Here is a 24911-nt window from a genome sequence, read left to right as displayed (position 1 = left end):
ATGAAGTCCATGAATGGCTGCAAATGGTCTCCAAGTAGCCGAACAACACTATTTGCCGTTAATGATCGGTTCAGTTGCACCAGAGCACCCAGTTCATTGCATGTAACACAGCCCACACCATAATGGAGCCACCACCAGCTTGCACAGTAGGTTGTTGACCGGTACTCGAAACGTACCATCAGCTCTTACCAACTGAAATCGTAATTCATCTGACCAGGGCACGGTTTTTCACTCGTCTAGGGCCCAACCAGTAAGGTCAGGAGCCCAGAGAGGCCCTGTAGGCCTTGTGCTATTGGCAGACGCACTCGCGTTGGTCGTCTGCTGCCGTAGCCCATTAACACCTAATTTCGCCGCACTGTCGTCGTACGTCCCACATTTTATTTCACTGAGTGCTGCTTGTCCGTTAGCACTGATTACGCAAACGCCTCTGCTCTCGGTCGTTAAGCGAAGGTCGTCGGCCACTGTGTTGCCCGTGGTGAGAGGTAATGCCCGAAATTTGGTATTCTCAGCACACTTTTGACACGGTGGACCTTGGAATATTGAATTCCTATCTATGTTCGAAATGGAATGTCCAGTGTGTCTAGCTCCAAGTGCCATTCCGCTTTTAAAGTCTGATAATTCACGTCGTTCGGTCATAATCATGTGGGAAACCTTTTCATACGAATCACATCAGTACAAATGACAGCTCCTCCAGCGCACTGCCCTTTTTGCCTTGTGTACGTGACCCTCCGCCATCCTTACGCCGGCCGCTGTGGCCAAGTGGTTCTAGGCGCTTCCGTCTGGAACCGCTCTGCTGCTACAGTCGCAGGTTCGAATCCTGCCTCGGGCATGGAAGTGTGTGGTGTCCTTAGGTTGGTTAGGTTTAAGTAGTTCTAAGTCTAGGGAACTGATGACCTGAGATGTTAAGTCCCACAGTGCTTAGAGCCATTTGAACCATCCTTAGCATATCGCTATCCCATGAATTTTGTCACCTCGGTGACAACCACCGAGCGACGAAGTTGTATTCAGGCGGAGTGGGGCGGAAATCTTCATTCAGCCGTCCAGATTTGGGTTTTATGCAGTTTCCTTGAACTACTTAAGCCGGTTTTGGGGGTGGATCCTTTGAAAGCGCGCGACTGACTTCCTTTCCCATCCTTCTCTAACCAAAGCTTGAAGGGTCTAATTACCTCGTCGTCGACGGGAAGTTAAATTATGATGTTGCTTCCTCAATATTCAACACTTGATTGACTGTTACAAGTTTGGACTTTGTTCCGACAGATATTGACGACACTACATCTGCCGTCCCCCCCATGAACCATGGACCTTGCCGTTGGAGGGGAGACTTGCGTGCCTCAACGATACAGATAGCCGTACTGTAGGTGCAACCACAACGGAGGGGTATCTGTTGAGAGGCCAGACAAACGTGTGGTTCCTGAAGAGGGGCAGCAGTCTTTTCAGTAGTTGCAGGGGCAACAGTCTGGATGATTGACTGATCTGGCCTTGTAACACTAACCAAAACGGCCTTGCTGTTGTGGTACTGCGAACGGCTGAAAGCAAGGGAAAACTACAGCCGTCGTTTTTCCCGAGGGCATGCAGCTTTACTGTATGATTAAATGATCATGGCGTTTTCTTGGGTAAAATATTCCGGAGGTAAAATAGTCCCCTATTCGGATCTCCGGGCGGGGACTACTCAAGAGGACGTCGTTATCAGGAGAAAGAAAACTGGCGTTCTACGGATCGGAGAGTGAAATGTCAGATCCCTTAATAGGGCAGGTAGGTTAGAAAATTTAAAAAGGGAAATGGATAGGTTAAAGTTAGATATAGTGGGAATTAGTGAAGTTCGGTGGCAGGAGGAACAACACTTTTGGTCAGGTGAATACAGGGTTATAAATACAAAATCAAATAGGGGTAATGCAGGAGTAGCTTTAATAATGAACAGGAAAATAGGAGTGCGGGTAAGCTACTACAAACAGCATAGTGAACGCATTATTGTGGCCAAGATAGACACGAAGCCCACGCCTACTACAGTAGTACACGTTTATATGCCAACTAGCTCTGCAGATGATGAAGAAATTGATGAAATGTATGATGAGATAAAAGAAACTATTCAGGTAGTAAAGAGAGACGAAAATTTAATAGTCATGGGTCACTGTAATTCGGCAGTAGGAAAAGGAAGAGAAGGAAACGTAGTAGGTGAATATGGATTGGGGTTAAGAAATGAAGGAAGAAGCTGCCTGGTAGAATTTTGCACAGACCATAATTTAATCATAGCTAACACTTGGTTCAAGAATCATGAAAGAAGGTTGTATACATGGACGAAACCTGGAGATACTAGAAGGTTTCAGATAGATTATATAATGGTAAGACAGAGGTTTAGAAAGCAGGTTTTAAACTGTAGGACATTTCCAGGGGCAGATGTGGACTCTGACCACAATCTATTTGTTATGAACTGTAGATTAAAACTGAAGAAACTGCAAAATGATGAGAATTTAAGGTGATGGGACCTGGATAAGCTGAAAGAACCAGAGGTTGTGCAGTGTTTCAGGGAGAGCATGAGGGAACAATTGACAGGAATGGGGGAAAGAAATACAGTAGAAGAAGAATGGGTAGCTTTGAGGGATGAAATAGTGAAGACAGCAGAGGATCAAGTAGGTAAAAAGACGAGGGCTAGTAGAAATCCATGGGTAACAGAAGAGATACTGAAATTAATTGATGAAAGGAGAAAATACAAAAATGCAGTAAATGAAGCAGGCAAAAAGGAATACAAACGTCTCAAAAATGAGATCGACAGGAAGTGCAAAATGGCTAAGCAGGCATGGCTAGAGGACAAATGTAAGGATGTACAGGCTTATCTCACGAGGGGTAAGATAGATACTGCCTACAGGAAAATTAGAGAGACCTTTGGAGAAAAGAGAACCACTTGCATGAATATCAAGAGCTCAGATGGAAACCCAGTTCTAAGCAAAGAAGGGAAAGCAGAAAGGTGGAAGGAGTATATAGAGGGTCTATACAGGGGCGACGTTCTTAAGGACAATGTTATGGAAATGGAAGAGGATGTAGATGAAGATGAAATGGGAAATAAGATACTGCGTGAAGAGTTCGACAGAGCACTGAAAGACCTGTGTCGAAACAAGGCCCCGGGAGTAGACAACATTTCATTAGAACTACTGATAGCCTTGGGAGAGCCAGTCCTGACAAAACTCTACCATCTGGTGAGCAAGATGTATGAGACAGGCAAAATTCCCTCAGACTTCAAGAAGAATATAATAATTCCAATTCCAAAGAAAGCAGGTGTTGACAGATGTGAAATTTACCGAACTATCAGTTTAATAAGTCACAGCTGCAAAATACTAACGCGATTTATTTACAGACGAATGGAAAAACTGGTAGAAGCCGACCTCGGGGAAGATCAGTTTGGATTCCATAGAAATGTTGGAACACGTGAGGCAATACTGACCCTACGACTTATCTTAGAAGAAAGATTAAGGAAAGGCAAACCTACGTTTCTAGCATTTGTAGACTTAGAGAAAGCTTTTGAAAATGTTGACTGGAATACTCTCTTTCAAATTCTGAAGGTGGCAGGGGTAAAATACAGGGAGCGAAAGACTATTTACAATTTGTACGGAAACCAGATGGCAGTTATAAGAGTCAAGGGACAAGAAAGGGAAGCAGTGGTTGGGAAGGGAGTGAGACAGGGTTGTAGCCTCTCCCAGATGTTATTCAATCTGTATATTGAGCCAGCAGTAAAGGAAACAAAAGAAAAGTTCGGAGTAGGTATTAAAATCCATGGAGAATAAATAAAAACTTTCAGGTTCGCCGATGACATTGTATTTCTGTCAGAGACAGCAAAGGACTTGGAAGAGCAGTTGAACGGAATGGACAGTGTCTTGAAAGGAGGGTATAAGATGAACATCAACAAAAGCAAAACGAGGATAATGGAATGTAGTCGAATTAAGTCTGGTGATACTGAGGGAATTAGATTAGGAATTGATACACTTAAAGTAGTAAAGGAGCTTTTGTGGTGTCACCGCCAGACACCACACTTGCTAGGTGGTAGCTTTAAATCGGCCGCGGTCCATTAGTATATGACGGACCCGCGTGTCGCCACTATCAGTAATTGCAGACCGAGCGCCACCACACGGCAGGTCTAGAGAGACGTACTAGCACTCGCCCCAGTTGTACGGACGACTTAGCTAGCGATGCAACACTGACGAAGCCTCGCTTATTTGCAGAGAAGATAGAATAGCCTTCAGCTAAGTCAATGGCTACGACCTAGCAAGGCGCCATTTATCCTTTGCTATGTATCTAATGAAGCATGTACAGTAACAAGACCAATGTTCACCAATTGTGGATTAAAGTTAAGTATTCCAGAAGCTACGTACTTTTCTTTATAGCATTCATTACGTATCCTGTTTCAGACCTCACGCCATCCTGCATGAGCTTATAGCGTGCATTTCGGCCTCCTCAAACAACACGGTGTTGGCACTTCTGCCGACACTTCAGTTTTGCTATTTGGGGAGCAAAATAACTGATGATGGTCGAAGTAGAGAGGATATAAAATTTAGACTGGCAATGACAAGGAAAGCGTTTCTGAAGGAGAGAAGTTTGTTAACATCGACTATAGATTTAAGCATCAGGAAGTCGTTTCTGAAAGTATTTGTATGGAGTGTAGCCTTGTATGGAAGTGAAACATGGACAAGAAATAGTTTAGACAAGAAGAGAATAGAAGCTTTCGAAATGTGGTGCTACAGAAGAATGCTGAAGATTAGATGGGTAGATCACATAACTAATGAGGAGGTCCTGAATAGAATTAGGGAGAAGAGGAGTTTGTGGCACAACTTGACTAGAAGAAGGGATCGGTTGGTAGGACATGTTCTGAGGCATCAAGGGATCACCAATTTAGTATTGGAGGGCAGCGTGGAGGGTAAAAATCGTAGAGGGAGACGAAGAGATGAATACACCAAGCAGATTCAGAAGGATGTAGGTTGCAGTAGGTACTGGGAGGTGAAGGAGCTTGCACAGGATAGAGGAGCATGGAGAGCTGCATCAAACCAGTCTCAGGACTGAAGACCACAACAACAACAACAACAACATCTGCCGTTCACATATTGTTAATGGTGGTCGATAGTGAAAATGACTCTCAAGGCTCTCGTAAACACCACGTAGATCAAGGAGAAAGCTGTACTACCAGTGAAACAGTTACATTTAGATTGTCTCTCGCACTGCAGTAGGCACGGAAAACTTACATCATTACCGTTCTCACTTTTTACGTGTCGTAGTAAGCAAAAGGCTGTACACAGTTTTCGTTGAGTCCAAATGATACACGATGTTAACACACAAAAAATTCCGTTTTCACCCGAATTAAGACTTTCGGGATCACCTGTTCGTTGCTTATGACGTTATCTCCCTAAATATCACTAGCCTTCCGTAGGCGTTCGGAAACTTGGAAGCCAGTTAACGAACACAGAAACATTTCAAGAAACGAATTGTGGTTTGTTTCTGCTTCTGTTACAGTTATCCTTTATTTATTACACAGGCGCAGCGTTCAACAGCGAGACGATAAATACCCACGTTTTCTTGAATCTAGGAATTCATTTGTTGTTTTCCGTAATTTTTTTGAACAAAACTCTTTGACATGTATCCGGCTGCGTATATGGGTTATGAGGAATTTTAGAACACGATGGAACAAAATGTTGGAAGGTATCGTCGACTACTCAAAATGAATTCCTTCCGTTAGCAGCGTAGTCTGTGATTACCAACTGTAAGTGTGCCGCGCCCGACGGCGAAAGAGCGCAGTTACATTCGTAAATGTCGCTTTCCCACGCCTCCGCAGTATCGTATGGCAGACTGCCTGTACCATACAAACTGCACTTGGTTCCTCCATCGCAAATGCAATTTTAGCAGTAGGTCTCTAAGGTCATCAAAAATCGATTGCAAATCATTCAAAGTGGCCTCTACACTAGAAGTATTAACGACTTAAATCACTGTATAAAAGAGGCAGAAGGATAGGTTTGATGCACAGATCCCGACCTGCTGCTTGCAAGCCTGTCATTGAAAACTCGTAATACGACTGCTTCATTTGGAATTTCTAATCACAGGTGCACATTAGTGTGAGAGGAGAGACTGCAATGTTAAAAATTTAGCAAATGATATCTACCAGAATTATTAACATGGCGAAATTGTAATTCCATATTTGGATGTCTGTAATATATTACTTATACGGATGTATACTCATTTGCCGTATCTTTTCTGTAAATTACACTGATTACGCACCTTATAACCAAAATGAAGTAACCAGGATAAACAACAGCGAAAATAAATAACCACACCTTCTCTAACACTAGTTGAAACTATAAGAAAGTTGCCTCTGTGTAAAAAAAATATAACCGTTGCTGTTTCTGGCTATCAAATAAATTATCTTTCCCGTTACCATTCTGTACGCTTGTATTATATTGATACATGTGGCACTTTCTTTTATGCTTAAGACCCGAATGCAGCTGTGGGAACAACAATAAAACACGTATTTTCAGTTTCTATATGCATTTAAAGTAGTACAGTACGAAGGCAATATATAAATCATTGTGGTGTGTAGAATAATAACCGCTATTAGTCTTCTTCGATGAATCCTGACCCCCAAAAACGCACTCTAAAACTACGACACTTACTAATTTATTCGTGGAAGCTTCTAAAGTAGTTTATATCAGCAAATGAATATGGTTATGATTAAACAGCTTTCTCCCTAATTTGTAAACCTGTGGTATCTATGGTGCCGATAATAACTGTTGCTTGATTAAATTTCGGTGAACGATATTCACAAATCAGAAGATAAGTGTTAGATGGTGACACAATTTTCCTATTATTTATTACTAATTCCTCTTGATTTCTACCAATTTCCTGACAGAATCATTTCGTTTGGCGATATTCAGTGCCGTGACAACTATCCGCGCGGAGTGGCCGCGCGGTTTTAGGCGCCACGTCACGGATTGCGTGGCGCCTCCCGCCGGAGGTTCGACTCCTCCCACGGGCATGGGTGTGTGTATTGTTCTTAGCATAAGTTATTTCAAGTAGCGTGTAAGTCTAGGGACCGATGACCTCAGCAGTTTGGTCCCTTAGGAATTCACACACATTTGAACATTTTTGACAAAGTAGAAAAACATCGATCCAGAATTTTGCGACTTTTATATCTCTTTCAAAGTCGCAAATTTCTGGTTCGGTGAAGACGTTCTATGTTGTCACGGCACCGTATATCGCCAAACCAAATGAGTCCGTCATGAATTTGATAGAACTCAAGATGAATTGGGAAGAGATAATTTTGCAGATGCAGTGACTAATTTCGGGAGAGAGTGAAAGGTCAAAGAATGTTCCCGCACGCTTCACCGACGTCATAGGGCGCAATAACAGCTTGTCAGTGCGGGTGCAATGTGTGGATTGACTGGCCATCAGAAGTTATATCTGCGTTGCTGTGATATTTCAGCTCTGAAAGCGACAAAGGCGTGTGAACTGCAACAGTGGATAGAATAGAGAATTACACAACGACGTACTACTGCTGTTCATGGAACTGGACCACAATTACAGATGACTGCATTTAACTGGACGGCATTAAAGACTATAATTTCGACCAGTGCTAGTTCGACAGTGGAGCACCGCGATAGATAACGAACCTGTTTGCGTCGACGCTTCGCCACCACCTGTTATTCGCTGTATAGCGTGTCTATGCATTAAACGAATATACTGTATGTAGTAGTATATCCTACTCGTCCGATCTGGTGTAATGAAATTTTATTTAAGTTGATTTTTAATGAAAAGTTAAAGTTCAAGTCAATCTTGGAACTGGACTTGTTTCTGTAGTGCAGTTTCAAGTGTTGCTAAATGAAACAGTAATAAGTAATCATTAATGCTAGCTAAATTTAAATATCCTCTAAGCGTGTGTGCGAAGTATTAGATCTTTGCATGAAACTGATTGAATATATTATACATCAGAGTTGAGGCAATAGTTAATATAACAAACAAATAATCCTTTGAACATTTTATTTGATACAAGATAGTTACACAAGCGTATTGTATTGTATTGAAACTTCCCCTTTGAACATTTCTACATGACTGTGCTTAACCTGACACACAATATTTTGTTAGCGCAACGCAATCTGACTTTCAATAATTCGTACAAAAGAATGGGCCCTGACTAACATTAACCTATACCTTTCACAAATCACTTACCTCACAAAAATCTTCGCTGCTCAAGCTACTGCAATACAGCGAGCGCCACTACTGCCAGCTAAATAAAAGATTCAAACTACTGAAGGCACTAACTACTGATAGGGATAGTTAGCAAATGAAAGATATTAATAGAGAACAAACAATGTATTTACCTTAATATCATCACAAGTCATAATATATATATCAGTTCATGACAAATTACAAACCTCCGCCATCTCTCTCCCCACATCCACCACTGCTGGCGGCTCACCTCCAACTGCACAACGCTACGCGCTGTTCACATCCAGCTGCCGCTGCCCAACACTACAATGGCAGACAACAATGCAAACTAGCCACAGACTGCACACAGCACAGCCAGTGATTTTCATATTGAGCGCTACGTAACATTGCCAATAAGAAAACATAAACAGCCTACTTACATAGAGAAAACATAAACAGCCTACTTACAGTATGTTAACCGGGGGCCTAGAAACGACGGAGAGGCTCCGTCCCCGCCGCAGCCGCAGTGTTCCACAACCCCACGACGACCACCGCAGTCCAAAAAATAGTTCAAATGGCTCTGAGTACTATGGGACTTAACATCTGAGGCCATCAGTCCCCTAGAACTTAGAACTACTTAAACCTAACTAATCGAAGGACATCACACACATCCATGCCCGAGGCAGGATTCGAACCTGCGACCGTAGCGGTCGCGCGGTTCCAGACTAAGCGCCTAGAACCACTCGGTCACAACGGCCGACCCACTGCAGTCCACTTCACCCCTCCGCGCCCCACACCGAACCACTCTTTCAGGAGGGTTATTGCGCGGTTCGGCCACCGGTGGACCCCCCCCTCCCACCCTAGGAAACGTCTCACACCATCTGCCCCTATGTTTGCGTGGTAGAGTAATGGTGGTGTAAGCGTACGTGGAGAACTCTTTGGGCAGTAGTCGCCGATATAGTGTAGCTGAGGCGGAATAAGGGGAACCAGCCCGCATTCGCCGAGGCAGAGGGAAAACCGCCTAAAAACCGTCCACAGACTGGCCGGCTTACCGGACCTCGACACAAGTCCGCTGGGCGGGTTTGCGCCGGGGACCAGGCGCTCCCTCCGAACCCGGAAAGCTGTGCGTTAGAGCACATTTTGGTTAATATACTCCGAGAAGGGATAAACGTCTGGCGCAAAGGGCTCACTCGACAGCGTTATACTACAGCTGGAAACTTAATAAGAATCCATGCCGTGTCAGCTATCATTGCTCAGAAACTACAATCTTATTAGAAGGCAATAGGAACGTCAACAGAGGCACTACCGTGTTGATCGACACAAAGATGTGTTTCCGGACGCGTTCCGCTTCAACCAGTCCTAGATGTCGTAGATGATGCCGTGGTGACGGCCATCTGTCATATGCATTGCGGAATGGCATAACGGATATATATATATATATATATATATATATATATATATATATATATATATATATATATTGTTGTGGTCTTCAGTCCAGAGACTGGTTTGATGCAGCCCTCCATTCTACTCTGTTCTTCATCTCAAAGTGACTACTGTACCCTACATACTTCTGCATCTGCTTAGTGTATTCATCTCTTTGGTCTCCCTCTATGATTTTTACCCTCCACGCTGTCCTCCAGTACTAACTGGTGATCCCTTGATGCCTCAGAACATGTCCTACCAACCGATCCCTTCTTCTAGTCAAGCTGTGCCACAAATTCCTCTTCTCCCCAATTTTATTCAGTACCTCCTCATTAGTTACGTGATCTGCCCATCTAATTTTCAGCATTCTTCTGCAGCACCACATTTCGAAAGCTTTTATTCTCTCCTTGTCTAGACTACTTCTCGTCCATGTTTCACTTCCACACGTGGCTACACTCCATACAAATACTGCCAGAAAACACTTCCTGACAAATCTATAATCGATGTTAACAAATTCCTCTTCTTCAGAAACGCTTTCCTGGCCATTGCCAGTCTACATTTTATATCCTCTCTACTTCGACCATCATCAGTTATTTTGCTTCCCAGATAGCAAAACTCACTTACTACTTTAAGTGTCTCATTTCCTTATCTGGTTCCCTCTGCATCACCTGATGTTATTCGACTACATTCCATTATCCTCGTTTCGCTTTTGTTGACGTTCATCTTATATCCTCCTTTCAAGGCACTGTCCATTCCGTTCAACTGTTCTTCCAGATCCTTTGCTGTCTTTGCCAGAATTACAATGTTATCGGCAAACCTCAAAGCTTTTACAATGAAATGAATACCCTTAGCTGCATACAGGCGTTGATTTAAGTCAACGGGGAGAGTTGAAAATGTGTGGCGCGACCGGGACTCGAACCCGGGACCCCCTGCTCACATGACAGACGCTCTATCCATCTGAGCCACCGAGGACACAGAGTATAGTGCGACTGTAGGGACTTATCTCGGGCACGCCTCCTGTGAGACCCACATTCGCAACTTATTGTCCCACACTATATTCATAGTGCCCCTGCGCATCATACTCATTACTCGCGGCTTTACTGCCGATTCCCGTAGGAGTTCGGGCACTGTTTGTGCATCCGCACAGAAGAACATGGGCAAATGGTCGGTGAGCCTGAACTATACATATATATGAAGATGGTGTCCGTTCTTTCGGACATGTCCGAAAGAACAGACATCATCGGTGACCATGCAGCTCGTTACAATGAAATGAATACCCTTAGCTGCATACAGGCGTTGATATAAGTCAACGGAGACAGTTGAAAATGTATGCCCCGACCGGGACTTGATCCCGGGATCTCTTGCTTACAAGACAGACGCCATGTTCTTTGGAACAGATACCATACATGTCTGAAAGAACAGATACCATCTTCATAAATACTCCAAGCTTTTATTTCTTCACCACGGATTTTAATTCCTACTCCAAATTTTTCTTTTGTTTCCTTTACCGCTTGCTCAATATACAGATTGAATAACATTGGGGATAGGCTACAATCCTGTCTCACTCCCTTCCCAACCACTGCTTCCCTTTCAAGCCCTTCGAGTCTTATAACTACCGTCTGGTATCTGTACAAATTGTTAATAGCCTTTCGCTTCCTGTATTTGACCCCTGTCACCTTCAGAATTTGAAAGAGAGTATTCCAGTCAACATTGCCACAAGCTTTCTCTAAATCTACAAATGCTAGAAACGTAAGCTTGCCTTTCCTTAATCTGTCTTCTGAGATAAGTCGTACGGTCAGTACTGCCTCGCGTGTTCCAGCGTTTCTAAGGAATCCAAACTGATACACATATAACATTATTATCATATTATATTATATTGATTATAATAAATTATAGTAGTTTTGGCTGCTCTTGTGTACAATATGAGATATTGAGAAGCACATGTTAGGGGACGTTTTAATGCTTGAGATACTGCCTCTTCTTCAGGGAACTGCATGTTTTATATTTTGGTAGCACAATGCTTAGCCACATGTGCGTGATGAGGAATGTGGTAACCTTCTTCTGGCCGATATTACTATTTCTGAGTCCTGCGCATTCATCTGGCATGCAACGAAACGTCAGAAGTGGATGATTGATGAAAAAATCGCCATAGTATGTCCTCTAGCAACCACTTTTGATGCTTGTGGACTCGGATGCATAATTCGTGTAGAAAGACTTCCCAGGAACAAATCCAGGCCCAGTCTGATTCCGTGCCACGATTAACAGAGACTCTGATTGCACTGTGTGGTGGCTTATTTCACGCTATACTGAACTCCTCAGGTGAGAAAGCATGGACCGTTCTGCAATTGCAATTTGTGTATTGACATGTACTGTAATGCTTGGCTCCAATTTCGTTTGTCACAGTATCCTCTGGTGTTTCAATTTTCACAAACTTGACTGTATTACTATCAGTGTTTTTTCTAGGTCACTGTTTCCACGTACAACTGGAGTTTTAATGCTAAACTTTTTCATGGAGTTGCAGTTTCGACATTTAAAACTAATATCATTTATCTTACGGTTAAAAAAAAGCACTCCGTCTTCAGGCCGCAAGCGGCCCATCGGGACCATCCAACCGCCGTATCATCCTCAGGTGAGGATGCGGATAGGAGTGGCGTGTGGTCAGCACACCGCACTCCCGGTCGTTATGATGGTGCATCCATGCAGCTCTCTAATATGGACAACCTCCCCTGAGGTGGTCTACAATATCGGAGTCTGTTGTCAGTTGACATTTACTCCACAAAGATAAAGGTAAAATTTGCTGGGATTAAAAAGGGTTTGCTAAAACTTGTCTGAGCTCGACAGGATAAAATACAATTGGTGCTAGGAAACTAGCGGCGAGAGGAAGAGGAATGTTTGTTCTTCTTCTGCTTAACTCTCGGAATAGCAGCGATTATACGCTGCCAGTCATGATCGGTAAAAACAGGGAAGCGGTTTATAAGGTCCAAGTCCCTCTTAGGAATGACGGCGGTCAGATTTGCAATTGCCCAGCCGAAATCATAAGGCTTATGAGGTAGGGGTGGTTTAGGAGGCGGTAAAAGGGTACGGGGTGTTGAGATGCGCAAACGTCTTGTCACGCAATGATTTTGCGACCATCTTCAGCAGTTCTGTCTCTGCTGGCGGCGTGTGGACTACCTCTTCTGTGTCCTGTTCTTGGATGGGCGCAGCAGTTGTGACTTCATCTCCCAGCAGCGGCAGTCCCGCCTTGTCCTCGGAAGGGCGGGCGGGCATTTCGACGCCCTTGGTCACGGCATCTCGTATTGCTGGTGGAGCTGGTTCGGAATCTTGTTTCCGCTGGCCTTCCTCCTTCGAGGAGGGGGCAGACATCTCATTTGCCACCTCCATGGGCACCTCCACAGCACCCTGCGTTACCACAGGAGCCGGGAGAGCGTCCGTCTGCGTGACGATGGTGGCAGTCGTAACTTCTCGCCCCTTGCGCGACTTACAGGCCAGCAACTCGCGAAGCTGCGCGAGCTGGAGGCGTACGTCGTCCACCTCGGCCCGAAGTGCGGCCCTCTCACATGCCATGCAAGATTTGAGAGCAGCAACTGCGTTGGCCAGCATCGTCGATCTTGTGAATGCTGTTGTGAATGCTATTGGGATTGCAGCAGCACAGCCCTCCACTCGTACCAGCACCGGCAGAAGTGCCAGTGGCATGATGCGCGGGCAGAGAATTTACCGCTTCTTGATTCCTTGTCACCCCTTCTTGCGCAGTGGTTCGCCATCGATGTGTGTCCCGCTCCTTCCCGCGGCCACGGCACTTGAGATAACTGCAGCCACGGTGGTTGGCGGCATGGGAATCGCCGCAATTACAACATGTAGCAGCGGCTTCCCTGGGCTTCGTACAGTCGCGAGTGAGGTGCGGCTTTGCACACTTCAAACACGCGAGTGCTCCTATGCAGTCCGCGGCGAAGTGCCCCAACTTCTGACAGCGGAAGCACTGTAAAGGTTTCTTCCTCTTCTGCTTGCTGTCCAGTCCAAGCGCTTGGCCCAGGAGGCTAACGATTGCGGCAACTTGTTCTCCTCGTCTTCCCTTCTGGCGTCCAGACATGTTGGCGCGGCGAGCGAGAATGCGAGTTATGATGGTTTTCTTTGACCGGAGTCGCTACTATTCGATCGAGTCGCTCCTCAATTGGCATCACGAGGCTGATTGCACCCCGAAAAATGGCAACAGCGCATGGCGACTGGATGGTCACCCATCCAAGTACCGGCCACGCCCGACAGCGATTAACTTCGGTGATCTCACGGGAACCGGTGTATCCACTGTGGCAAGGCCGTTGCCCATCTTACGGTTAAAGGTATTGCATAATAGACAAAGCGGCTGCACCTGGTAATATAGATAACATGTGTGCGATTGCCCATTCGACTTGGCAGTTTCAGATTGCATACATTGTTTCGACGACTGACAATCATCTGCCAGCGAAAATCTTTAGTTTAGGCGGAAGTAGTAATTAATAATATCAAGTTTTTGTTCGTGTTATACTTGAAGGCAAGCCATGCATAATCTTTAAATATTCTACACAGGAAACGACCACCAATTATCATGCAAAACTGCGTACATCTTCAGGAACTCAGTTCGCTCTGGGAAGCGGAGGAGACGACGTCGGCCCGTTACGGTGTACATACGCTTCCTGCCCGGCTAGTGCTCGCGCAGCATTTACAGTGGTCGTTCGTTCCAGTATTTGTTCTACTTCCATAACCTCTGCCGAATCACTAAAAATTTAGTTACGCTGCGGTCATCACAATGTCGGTGGCATTTGCTGCTCTCCTGCTCCACAAACTTCACGAAACCTGCCACACAGTGTCGAAATGGATACTGAAGCAGTTCGTGCATGTGTCAGTGAAGTGATTAGCGAAGCAATCATCCCGTCACATAACGCAAACACACTCCAATATGTTCCACATCTCGATGCAACTACAGCAAGAGAACTGCAGCCCTCGCAGACCGCACGGAGGAGGAAGAAGACGGCGACCATCGAGACGAAGTGGGAAAAGTACTAATTTACATGCCGACGCCACCAGCATGCAAGTAGCACTGCTCATTTATACCAACTACGGACAAAGAGCCTTTCATCTTATTTTTTGAAAGCAGGGACAGAAACAGAGGCAGGCTCCATCCTATGGCGCTACGCAAACTCATTAGGCAGAACTACGAGTCACTAATACTACGGCAGCAGGGAGAAACCGAGTCAGATTTGAGACTGTATCAGGATTAACTGCCAACGCCTTAGTTCAAATCTTTTTCTTAGACAAAGCAAATATTTAGGCTTACATTCCAAAGTTCTTCACTACTAAACAAGGCATCATCAATAATGTTGAAACCTCCATTACGGAGGATTAATTACTAACGGAAATAACTTCTTGCTGCGAAGGTATTACCATCAGGAGATTTAGTAAAATTGTAATTCTGAACGGGGAAAAGGTAACAGAGCCGTCTCCAGTTTGTATTGTGACATTTAGATCACAGCGGCTCCAGTAGTTTGTTTACATTTATGATGTTCGTTGTCCAGTGGATGTGTATGTATCTTCCGTCTTACAATGCTATAATTGTTTACGATATGGACATAAGAGCAAACGGTGCAGAAGTAATACAAGATGAGCCTACTGCGCAGAGCCAGTCAACCAACCAACCTGTATTCATTGTACCGGTGGTTACAGTACCCTACCTCGAACCTGTCACATGTACCTTAAACACAAGTAAATTAACAAAATTATGTCTGTCAACAATTGTACCTTTCCAGAAGTAGCAGCTGTGTCTGAAAACGTACTTTATGCAAATGCAGTTACTTCTCCTCCTCCCCCCCCTCCAAACAAAACATTAGAAGACATGGTACAGAATTCCCACCCTTCGTGGCTCAACAGCGGCACAATGAAAGTTATCAGCACCGCAACCTACGATCCCCAGCAACCACCCCATGACATGAGGATAGTGCCGGAGACGTCGTGGACAGTGGATCCACCGCCGGTACCACCACCCCCTCCTCTAATACAGCATGCCCAGCTGTCCCACCAGCAACGCGTAATTTCTGTAGAACATAGACCTAGCCAAAACGTGGTGGCTTGGGACTAATTGCACCAACCAGAATTGCCCCACTCCTTACATCCCAAAATGGCTTATAAACTCATCCAATGGAAAGTAAAATCGCTCCAGGCAAGCAAAGCATTTTCTGCTCGAAAGTCAAGTAGACGATTGTGCCAACACCGAAACATGGTTAGAAGCGAACGAACAGTTAGCATTCTCGGGCTTCTCTGTCAGAGAAGATAGAGATGATGGCTACGGCGATACACAGTTGATGGTAAAACAAGATATCCACTTTTCCGTCGTCAATACTGGCCCTCAGCGTGGCCCATTGCAAATGGTCGGTATCCGTCTGTGGATCAAGGACCTCAATCTGAATTTGACCTCAGCATATAAGCACCAAATATAGGTTTTCCAAACAACAGTGAGGAACAATCATCGCGTCCTACGGAAAACACCTTCTACTACTAGGTGGTTTTGACGGTCAGCATGTAAGACTGCAGGAGTGCCAACGCAATGGGAAAAATGCTAGTGGATGTACTAGATTCGGAAAACCTTATAGTACTAAATGATGGCTCAACCACACGAAAAGTCCGACCAAATGAAGACCGGACGGCTGTGGACTTGAGCGTAACATCCCCTGCACTGTCTACCGTAACAATATGGGAAGTGATACTGGATACTTTAGGTTCGGATACCTTGCCAATTCAGATTGTAATAAACGCACAACCTAGGGAGGCTGTCGGACGCAGTCAACAGGAAATGGAACACAACGAAAGTCAATTGGAACCTATACGGAACACTACTGGAAGCCAAACTTGAACCGATTATCGAAACTGGGAATCCAGAAAAAAGACTGTTAGATCTTGGTATCGCTTATCAATGAAGCAACAGAAGGCTCAATACCTGAAAAAGGACATAAGCGAACTGCTAATAGGCCATCGCCCTGTTGGTGGGATTCAGAATGTGACACAATCCTCAGGGAACGGACGGACGCGTTAGCACAATACATAAATCTCTCTAACGATACAAACTTTCTTGTCCTTAAAAAGAACAAGCTACAGTTAAGAAAACATTCAAACACAAAAAAGGAAATTGTGGCACGATTTCTGCACTGCAGTCTGCAAAGAAACTCCATTAACCAGGATCTGGAATGGAATACGGAAAACTTAAATCGGTCTGACAATGGATTAGAACACACCTCCACCGTCCGACGAACTTTTAGAATCTTTTTGTGTATGCTAGCTCCACCTGACGTACTGGGCAAGGAAGCAGAAAATGAAGAGGATAACAGTGGCATCACATAAACCTCTTCCTGGAAGAACTCCAGATTGCACTTCCCAAGGAAAGGGTACTGCATCTGGCCGGTATTATATTGATTACCCGATGCTACGACACATCCTGCACGAAGGGAAACTGCTCCTGCTCAAAATTTACGTACGTGGGTGGACACTAAAGATCAAAATCGGCTCGCTAAAAACGTGTCTCGTCGTTCCTATCCACAAATCGGGAAACAGATGTGATAAATTCGACTCATATCCGCCTATCACCCTACTTTTGTGTGCGGCGAATGTAATGGAAAGGATTATTAAGCGGCGCTGAGGACGGTGGTGTAAAAACAAGAAACTACTACCGAGAAAACACCTTGGATTTTGAAAAGGAAAAGAAACAACTGAAATCCTGTTACGGTTAGTTACTGACATACAACTAAATTTCTCTCGTAATAATTATATGATAGCTGCATTCACAGACTTGACTAAAGCATATGACAAAGTCGTCCAGTCAATCTCAGGGAGAAAACTGGGAAAAAACCCACTCGTGCATAACGTTGTAAGCTTTAAGAGCAATAGGAAAACAGTCACTCTGCGACACGGAACTACACTGGGACCCAGAGAAACTAGCAGTGGACTTCCGCAGGGATCAGTCTTGGCTCCCTTATCACTCGATCTCTATTCTGCAGACTTTCAGGACCTCTTTGTCAGTGACATCCAAATATTACAGGTAGAAGATGTGTGCGTGTATTCCGAAGCCAGTACCCTTTAGTCATGTCATCTCAATATGCACACTGCGCTTGCAACTGACCTCTGTCTGAGTGTTGTACAGAAAGTGGCTTCGAAATCTCTGACAGCAAGTCCACTCTTAAGATCTTTAGTCACCATAGGATTCCAATTCCCCAAACAATGCAAAGTGATAACCTAAGACGGATTCCTCAAATCCGTCGTACCATTACCAAATGTGAGAAAGCCTGCAGTCTCATCAGAGCTACGACTAGAATATTATGGGGCTGTGATCGGCGGACAGTTTTGTCTTCGTGCCAGTCCCCACTTTGATTATGGACACCTATGTTACGGACCAGCATAAGAAGGCATGCACCAAAGAGTCGACACAAAGCAGTACAAAGTTTTGTATATAATTAGTGGGACGTTCATGTCCACCCAACAAACGCACTACTCGTTGAAGCGAATGAACCACATTTAAAACTGCGACGAATATTCCTCTGCAAGAAATTCCTCCTGCGACGGTATTTCAATGAATAAGAGCCCCTTGACGAAAAAATTCGGGAATTAACGTGCTGCTGTGTGGATAAATAAGGAGCTTCCAACTGTCGCGGCTGAATACAGAGAGATATAAGCATTAAGGCAACAGGTGTGGAAAATTCCTCTTCTACCGCACTACAACAGGCCATACGAAACGTCGATTCTGCAGATTGCTGTCAGGAGCAGTTAAACTTGTCAAAACCAGGACTGAACTAACGCAACGGCGATGGAATTTCTGCCTCACTATCACAATGCGTGCGTGGTGTATGCAGATGGGTCTAACTCTAGTGAAGGCACTGGTAGCGCTTATTGAGTACCCCGAAGCAAACAACAAGGCCTATACAAACTGGACCCATACTCCACTATTATGACAGCCGAGCTGATTGCCTTTTTGGAAGCCCTCCTGTTCACACAGACGTCCACAGCAGACACAATAGTCATTGCTTCTGAAAGTATGTGAGCCCTACAACTGATTAGAAACCATCATAATAGTTATACCAGTCCCATAGTAACAGCAACTGAAGACGTTGTGTTTCGAGTGCAGACGAGCTGTCGCGACATCGTGATAGTGTGGATGAAAGGCCACTTTGGGACACCCCGGAATGACAAAGTAGATGTCCTGGCAAAGCACGCATCTTTGAATGGAGCCATTAAATATGATAAGCTCCCTCTCACAGATATGATACCCATGCTCAGAAAGCACTTGTCTCGGATTGGCAAGAGGAAAGGTCGCGGACGTCATCAAAGGCGGTCAGTACGCACTAGTTCATCCTACGATTCCAGGAGTACCATCGTATAGTAAGTCGCGGACATCTAAAGACAAAGGGAGTCACTACGCACTAGTTCATCCCACGATTCCACGAGTACCGTGGTACAGTAAGGTACAAACATCAAGGAGCTTCACGAAAATTGTAGCACGGCGGAAATTTATTCACTGGAATTCAACAAATACCTCTATCGGCTCAAGCTACGTGTTTGCGGAGAGGAAGAATATCCAAACCATATGCATCCTCGGAACACATATCACATAAAACCAGATCCCAAGAGGCCTCCAATTCTTGATAGCAACGTATAAGCTACTGTAAGTCTTCGTCACCAATGCCTACATCAAGATATAGCTCCTTGCGCTGCTAATGTAGTGCTCCTGGTACTTAGAATTCCAGTGGAAGACCACAGCGCAAAGCTCGAAATGCATATTTTAACGTAACCTATTAAAAGAAAAAACATTATGCAAGGAAACGCTAATGAAAGAAGTTGTGATAAATCTTTAGTTGAAAGCATAGGCTTTTAAATTCATTACTCTTAACATATGCACGTGGCGAACAGCCCCTGTTTTTAGCATCTGATGATAATGAAACTACTTTTCCCTTGCAGCAAATTTACTTTACTTCTTAATTTTTTCTTTTCTGGGAATTTTGAGCTGTTAAATCTACTTGACTTCCAACAGAATGAGTTGTTAATGGGACACTCTGCAAGATTTTCAGTATTTATATGAGTGCTGGAATTTTCATTCATGTTTTCAGCCTGAAAGTAACGCATACCGTAGGCATTATTTACTTGCATGTCTGGATGAACAATCGTTAATGACGATTTACGGCCTTCGACATTAATTAGAAATAAACTGGCGTGCACAGATAGCCGAAGTGGTTAAGGCGACCTCTCGCGATAAGCGGCAAATCCGAGTTCGAGACCCGGTCCAGCATAAATTGTCGTATGTCATTAGAAACGTGCGTCTACTTGGACGAAGTGTTCAAGACTGAGCTGCAGGCTGCTTTTACGTGACGCCGTCAGGTAGCACGCTAAAATAAAAATATTCTATTTTCTCAATATTGTAGTGAGATGGGGCTTTTCTTCCGATTTTAAAAAAACGCTTGCTATGTGTTAGCCACATTTAGTGTACACAGCAACGTATGCCTAAAGTGAACCAAACATAAAGAATCTAGACATTTTTTCTTGAAAACTCTTCAAATTTTTTGGTGCAGGGTACTAGGAAATCAAGAATCACAGTAACTATGGTCAGTATCGAAAAAATAGACATTTCATCATCGAGCTGCGATATGAAATTATACGATACGAAAGAAATTAATTTTGTGCACCATTTAGTTTCTTCAGCATCGAATGAGAGGTATATACAATAGTGAAGAAAACGCACATGTGCAAAATAAGTCGTTTTAAATTTTTCAGAGGAAAAGAAGAACCTCTGACGAAACCCTAACTCCAGGAGTTGATGCAGCTTCGTATCATTTACACTTCGTATTTTTTTTAACTGTTTTATGAGCCTTTATTGTTTACATCACGAAAATCAGAAAACCCATTTTTCTCATGTGTTGCTATCAGCCTTTTCGTGGGCAACGATCGTGGTTTTTCTGTGTGTGTGTTTTTTCTCTTACTACTACTCATTATATATTCCTAACTTAAACAGTACATCAGATAACTGTTTACTTGTGGGCATGTCCAACATCTAAAATACACAATCAATGAAATAAACAAAACTTTGGCCTTTGTTTACTTGGTTTCAACATGGCAGACTTAGCGCAAGCGTACCAAATTTTGGCGCATGGAATGCAACTAAGTTTCCATTCTACATTCCGTGACACGGTGGAGTGAATGTAATAATGTCGGTGAGTGAGAAACAGAATGATGTAATCGTATTTCGAATTTGAGGAGTTCGTCCACACACGGCGCACAGTCTCCTTCAGCGCGACCACACACGAGCGCTGTGACATATGCAACAGTCCAACGCCTTGGGTTCACTGTTATCGATCATCCCCCATACCTTCCCGTCTTGGCCCCATACGGTTTTCAGCTATTTCCAAAACATAAAGAACACCTTGGAGAACTTCAGAGCGTTGAAGCGGTGCAAGAAGAGATAAGGTTGTTACTATATCAACAAAGTCAAACATTCTACAGTGACGATATCAAAAGACTGATCTCTCGCTGGTAAATATGTGTTCGTCGCCAGGGTGACTTTGTCGACAAATAAATAACCAGATACGAAGACTGAGGATGTAGAATATCAATACAGTTTTTTTTTTTTTTAAAAAAAGCTTTCAGAGTTCAGTCATGAAAGATTTGGAGGCAATGCTTTTCAGTACGCCCTCGTGTTAATCTTCACTGTCATCTCTTCCCTTATTTATTTCTCACTTTCAGCAAGAATGTTTACATCTTTCTGTGTTGCTTTCTCATTTTTAGCGGAGGTGTGGCTCGTAGCTTGTCAGTTCCTCCTTGCCGGGTCGGTTTCAAAGCCTCATCCGACAGATTTTCTGTTCTTTCCTTAATTCGCCTCCCGCAAGTACGCGAATATCGTTTTCTCGTGAAGCTCCTATCCTGCTTTCTGACTCCTCTCCTCCCGCACAGGCCATGAAGGCCCAAAGGTACCGACTGGCTGCCGTGTCATCCTCAGCCCACAGGCGTCACTGGATGCGGATGTGGAGGGGCATGTAGTCAGCACACCGCTCTCCCGGCCGTATGTCAGTTTCCGAGACCGGAGCCGCTACTTCTCAATCAAGTAGCTCCTCAGTTTGCCTCACAAGGGCTGAGTGCAGCCCACTTGCCAACAGCTCTCGGTAGACCGGATGGTCACTCATCCAAGTGCTAGCCCAGCCCGACAGCGATTAACTTCGGTGATCTGACGGGAACCGGTGTTACCACTGCGGCAAGGCCGTTGATTGTTTTCTGACTGCTGACCTGAATTATGACCTTCCTTCACAACTCCCTCGCTTAGCCATTGCCAAACCGACACGCCCCAGTATCAGCTCAGTTCACTACAGCTGCCAGATACGTAGTAGCATAGGTGCATACAGGCTGGAAAGTACAGTTAGAATCCTATGTGATAACACATTCTAATATGAAACCATCGTCACCCACCTCTGCAACATCGATAGCTGTTCATATCACGCTTGTATCCGGCTTTATTGCGTGTTTGATATGCACAGGATAGTTAGCACGGTACCACATATCAGCGCTTCCTCGCATTCCATTCGCGAATGTATTCCTTCATTAATATTAGTTCTTGAAATTTTGTAAGTTGGCTTTCGCGTTGGAATTTCCGTCTATCTCCAAGAGACTTCCAGTTGAAGTTTCTAGCATTCACCTAACGCTCTCTCCTGTGAGCATTCGTGTGTACGTTGAATACCCCCTATTAGTCCTGTTTGCTACCGCTCCCGTACACGTCAAAGATATTGTAGGACGGATCACACGAGAGTTGTGTAAGCGGTCTCCTTTGTAGATTGACTGCGTTTTCCCAGTACCCTGACAATGAACAGGAGTCTGCCAGCCGGTTTACCTATGAATGAGACTACGTGATCGTTCCATTATATACTCCTACAAACTGTTACACCTAAGTATCTGCATGAGTTGACTGATTCCAGTTGTAAGGCGCTGATATTTTGGTCATAGGATACTACGTGTTTTCGTTTGGTGAAGAACAAAATTTTACATTTCTATACATCCAAAACAACTTTCCAATCTTTGCACCACTTTGAAATCTTATCCAGATCTGACTGGATATTTCTGCAGATTTTCACAGCTACTAAGTCATTATAGATAAAAACACCTTCAGCGAAATTTTCAGGTTTCCCATTAACGTCTACTACGATAATATCGAACGGGAGGAGAAAGGGTCCCAAGGTACTTCCCAGGGGCACACCTCAAGTTACACGTACAGGATGTTTGTAAATCAGTTGTACAAAAGTAACCTTAAATTACGGAAAAGGTTAAGAACTTGCAGAAATGTTTGATACAGCTGTGCATGCACTATATTTTCAAGTTTTATTTACGAACGTTCAATGCGCCTTCTGTAACACGACAAATGTCCCATCTGTAATCAGTTTCCTGCCTAATCCTATGAAGCAAGTCTTAATATATGATGGGAACTGCTTGTGTTCTCCGTTGTCGCAGCTCGCTGACGTTTCCCGGAAGCGGAGGAACAAACACTCTGTCTTTACGTAACATCGTGCACAGAAGTCCATTGGGGCTAAATCAGGTGTTCGTGTGGCCGGGATACTGTTCCTCCATGTCCAATATTAGTCGGCATATTCCTATGGAGATACGCAACTTCACGATTATAATGTCGTGGAAAATAAATTGTCCCCATATCCTCTTGTAAATGAGACATTAGATAATGTTCATGCATGTGTAGGTAAGACTGCAGGACTTGTTAAATCGCTGCGGCAGAGCCTGCTGGCCAGCCGTGACCCGAGGTCATGTGCGGCACACAGCCAATTTCTGTGAAACGATTGTACTAATTAGTAACATAGTCATTTTTTCTGTTTTCCGTTGTTCCTTAGTTGATTCAAAATTCGTGGAGGTATGTTACATCTATGCAACTAACTGAAAGGCAGTTTGTCTATTGCCATACGCGTTCCGCTTCTTTTATTTGTGAAGCATCTTCAGTGACCTGTCATACCTGTTTCTTTATATACATAGTAACTACTGTATATATATATATATATATATATATATATATGTGTGTGTGTGTGTGTCTGTGTGTGTGTGTGTATGTATAATAGATGAATTGTGTAGTAGTTACAATATGTTACTATGTTATATTTTGTCATGTTTTTCAGTTTATAATCAAATTATGTAGCACAAATTTCGTGAAGTGAAATTATCGTTCGGTGTTACTTACGATTTCCAGTCTAAATTATTAAAATACTGTAACTACTGTGTAGTACACTTATTATTTGTATAAAAAGAAACTTGTAAGACAGGCTTCCGAAGATGCTTCACAAATAAAAGTAGCGAAACGCGCATGACAATAAACAAACTGCCTTTCATTTAGTTGCATAGACGGAACATGCCTCCTTGAGTTAGTAACAGTCTGTCTTTCGTCTTTGAGGTGATGGCTTGCGATATACAGGGTGATTCAAAAAGAATACCACAACTTTAAAAATGTGTATTTAATGAAAGAAACATAATATAACCTTCTGTTATACATCATTACAAAGAGTATTTAAAAAGGTTTTTTTTCACTCAAAAACAAGTTCAGAGATGTTCAATATGGCCCCCTCCAGACACACGAGCAATATCAACCCGATACTCCAACTCGTTCCACACTCTCTGTAGCATATCAGGCGTTACAGTTTGGATAGCTGCTGCTATTTCTCGTTTCAAATCATCAATGGTGGCTGGGAGAGGTGGCCGAAACACCATATCCTTAACATACCCCCATAAGAAAAAATCGCAGGGGGTAAGATCAGGGCTTCTTGGAGGCCAGTGATGAAATGCTCTGTCACGGGCTGCCTGGCGGCCGATCCATCGCCTCAGGTAGTTGACGTTCAGGTAGTTACAGACAGATAAGTGCCAATGTGGTGGCGCTCCATCCTGCTGAAATATGAATTGTTGTGCTTCTTGTTCAAGTTGAGGGAACAGCCAATTCTCTAACATCTCCAGATACTGTAGTCCAGTTACAGTAGAACCTTTGAAGAAAAAGGGATCAAAAACTTTATTGGGTGAAATGGCACAGAAAACGTTCACCTTAGGCGAGTCACGTTCATACTGAGTTGTTTCCCGCGGATTCTCAGTGCCCCATATACAGACATTGTGACGGTTGACTTTCCCGTTAGTGTGGAAAGTTGCTTCATCACTAAACACAATCTTTGAAACGAAAGATTCATCTGTTTCCATTTGAGCATGGATAAAATCACAGAAATCGATTCTTTTAATCTTATCAGCTGCAGACAGTGCTTGAACCAATTTCAGACGATAATGTTTCATAA

At 43.9% G+C, this 24911-nt stretch overlaps 2 pseudogenes; both read right to left on the bottom strand.

Moving 5' to 3' along the window:
* Positions 1-13801: 13801 nt before the first annotated feature.
* Positions 13802-13918, bottom strand: LOC124778349 (annotated as a pseudogene).
* Positions 13919-21743: 7825 nt separating this feature from the next.
* Positions 21744-21861, bottom strand: LOC124778289 (annotated as a pseudogene).
* Between the last annotated feature and the right edge of the window lie 3050 nt (positions 21862-24911).

Source organism: Schistocerca piceifrons, chromosome 2, assembly GCF_021461385.2.
Source record: "Schistocerca piceifrons isolate TAMUIC-IGC-003096 chromosome 2, iqSchPice1.1, whole genome shotgun sequence".
NCBI classification, from domain to species: Eukaryota; Metazoa; Arthropoda; class Insecta; order Orthoptera; family Acrididae; genus Schistocerca; species Schistocerca piceifrons.
This window is presented reverse-complemented; position numbering and strand designations above follow the sequence as displayed.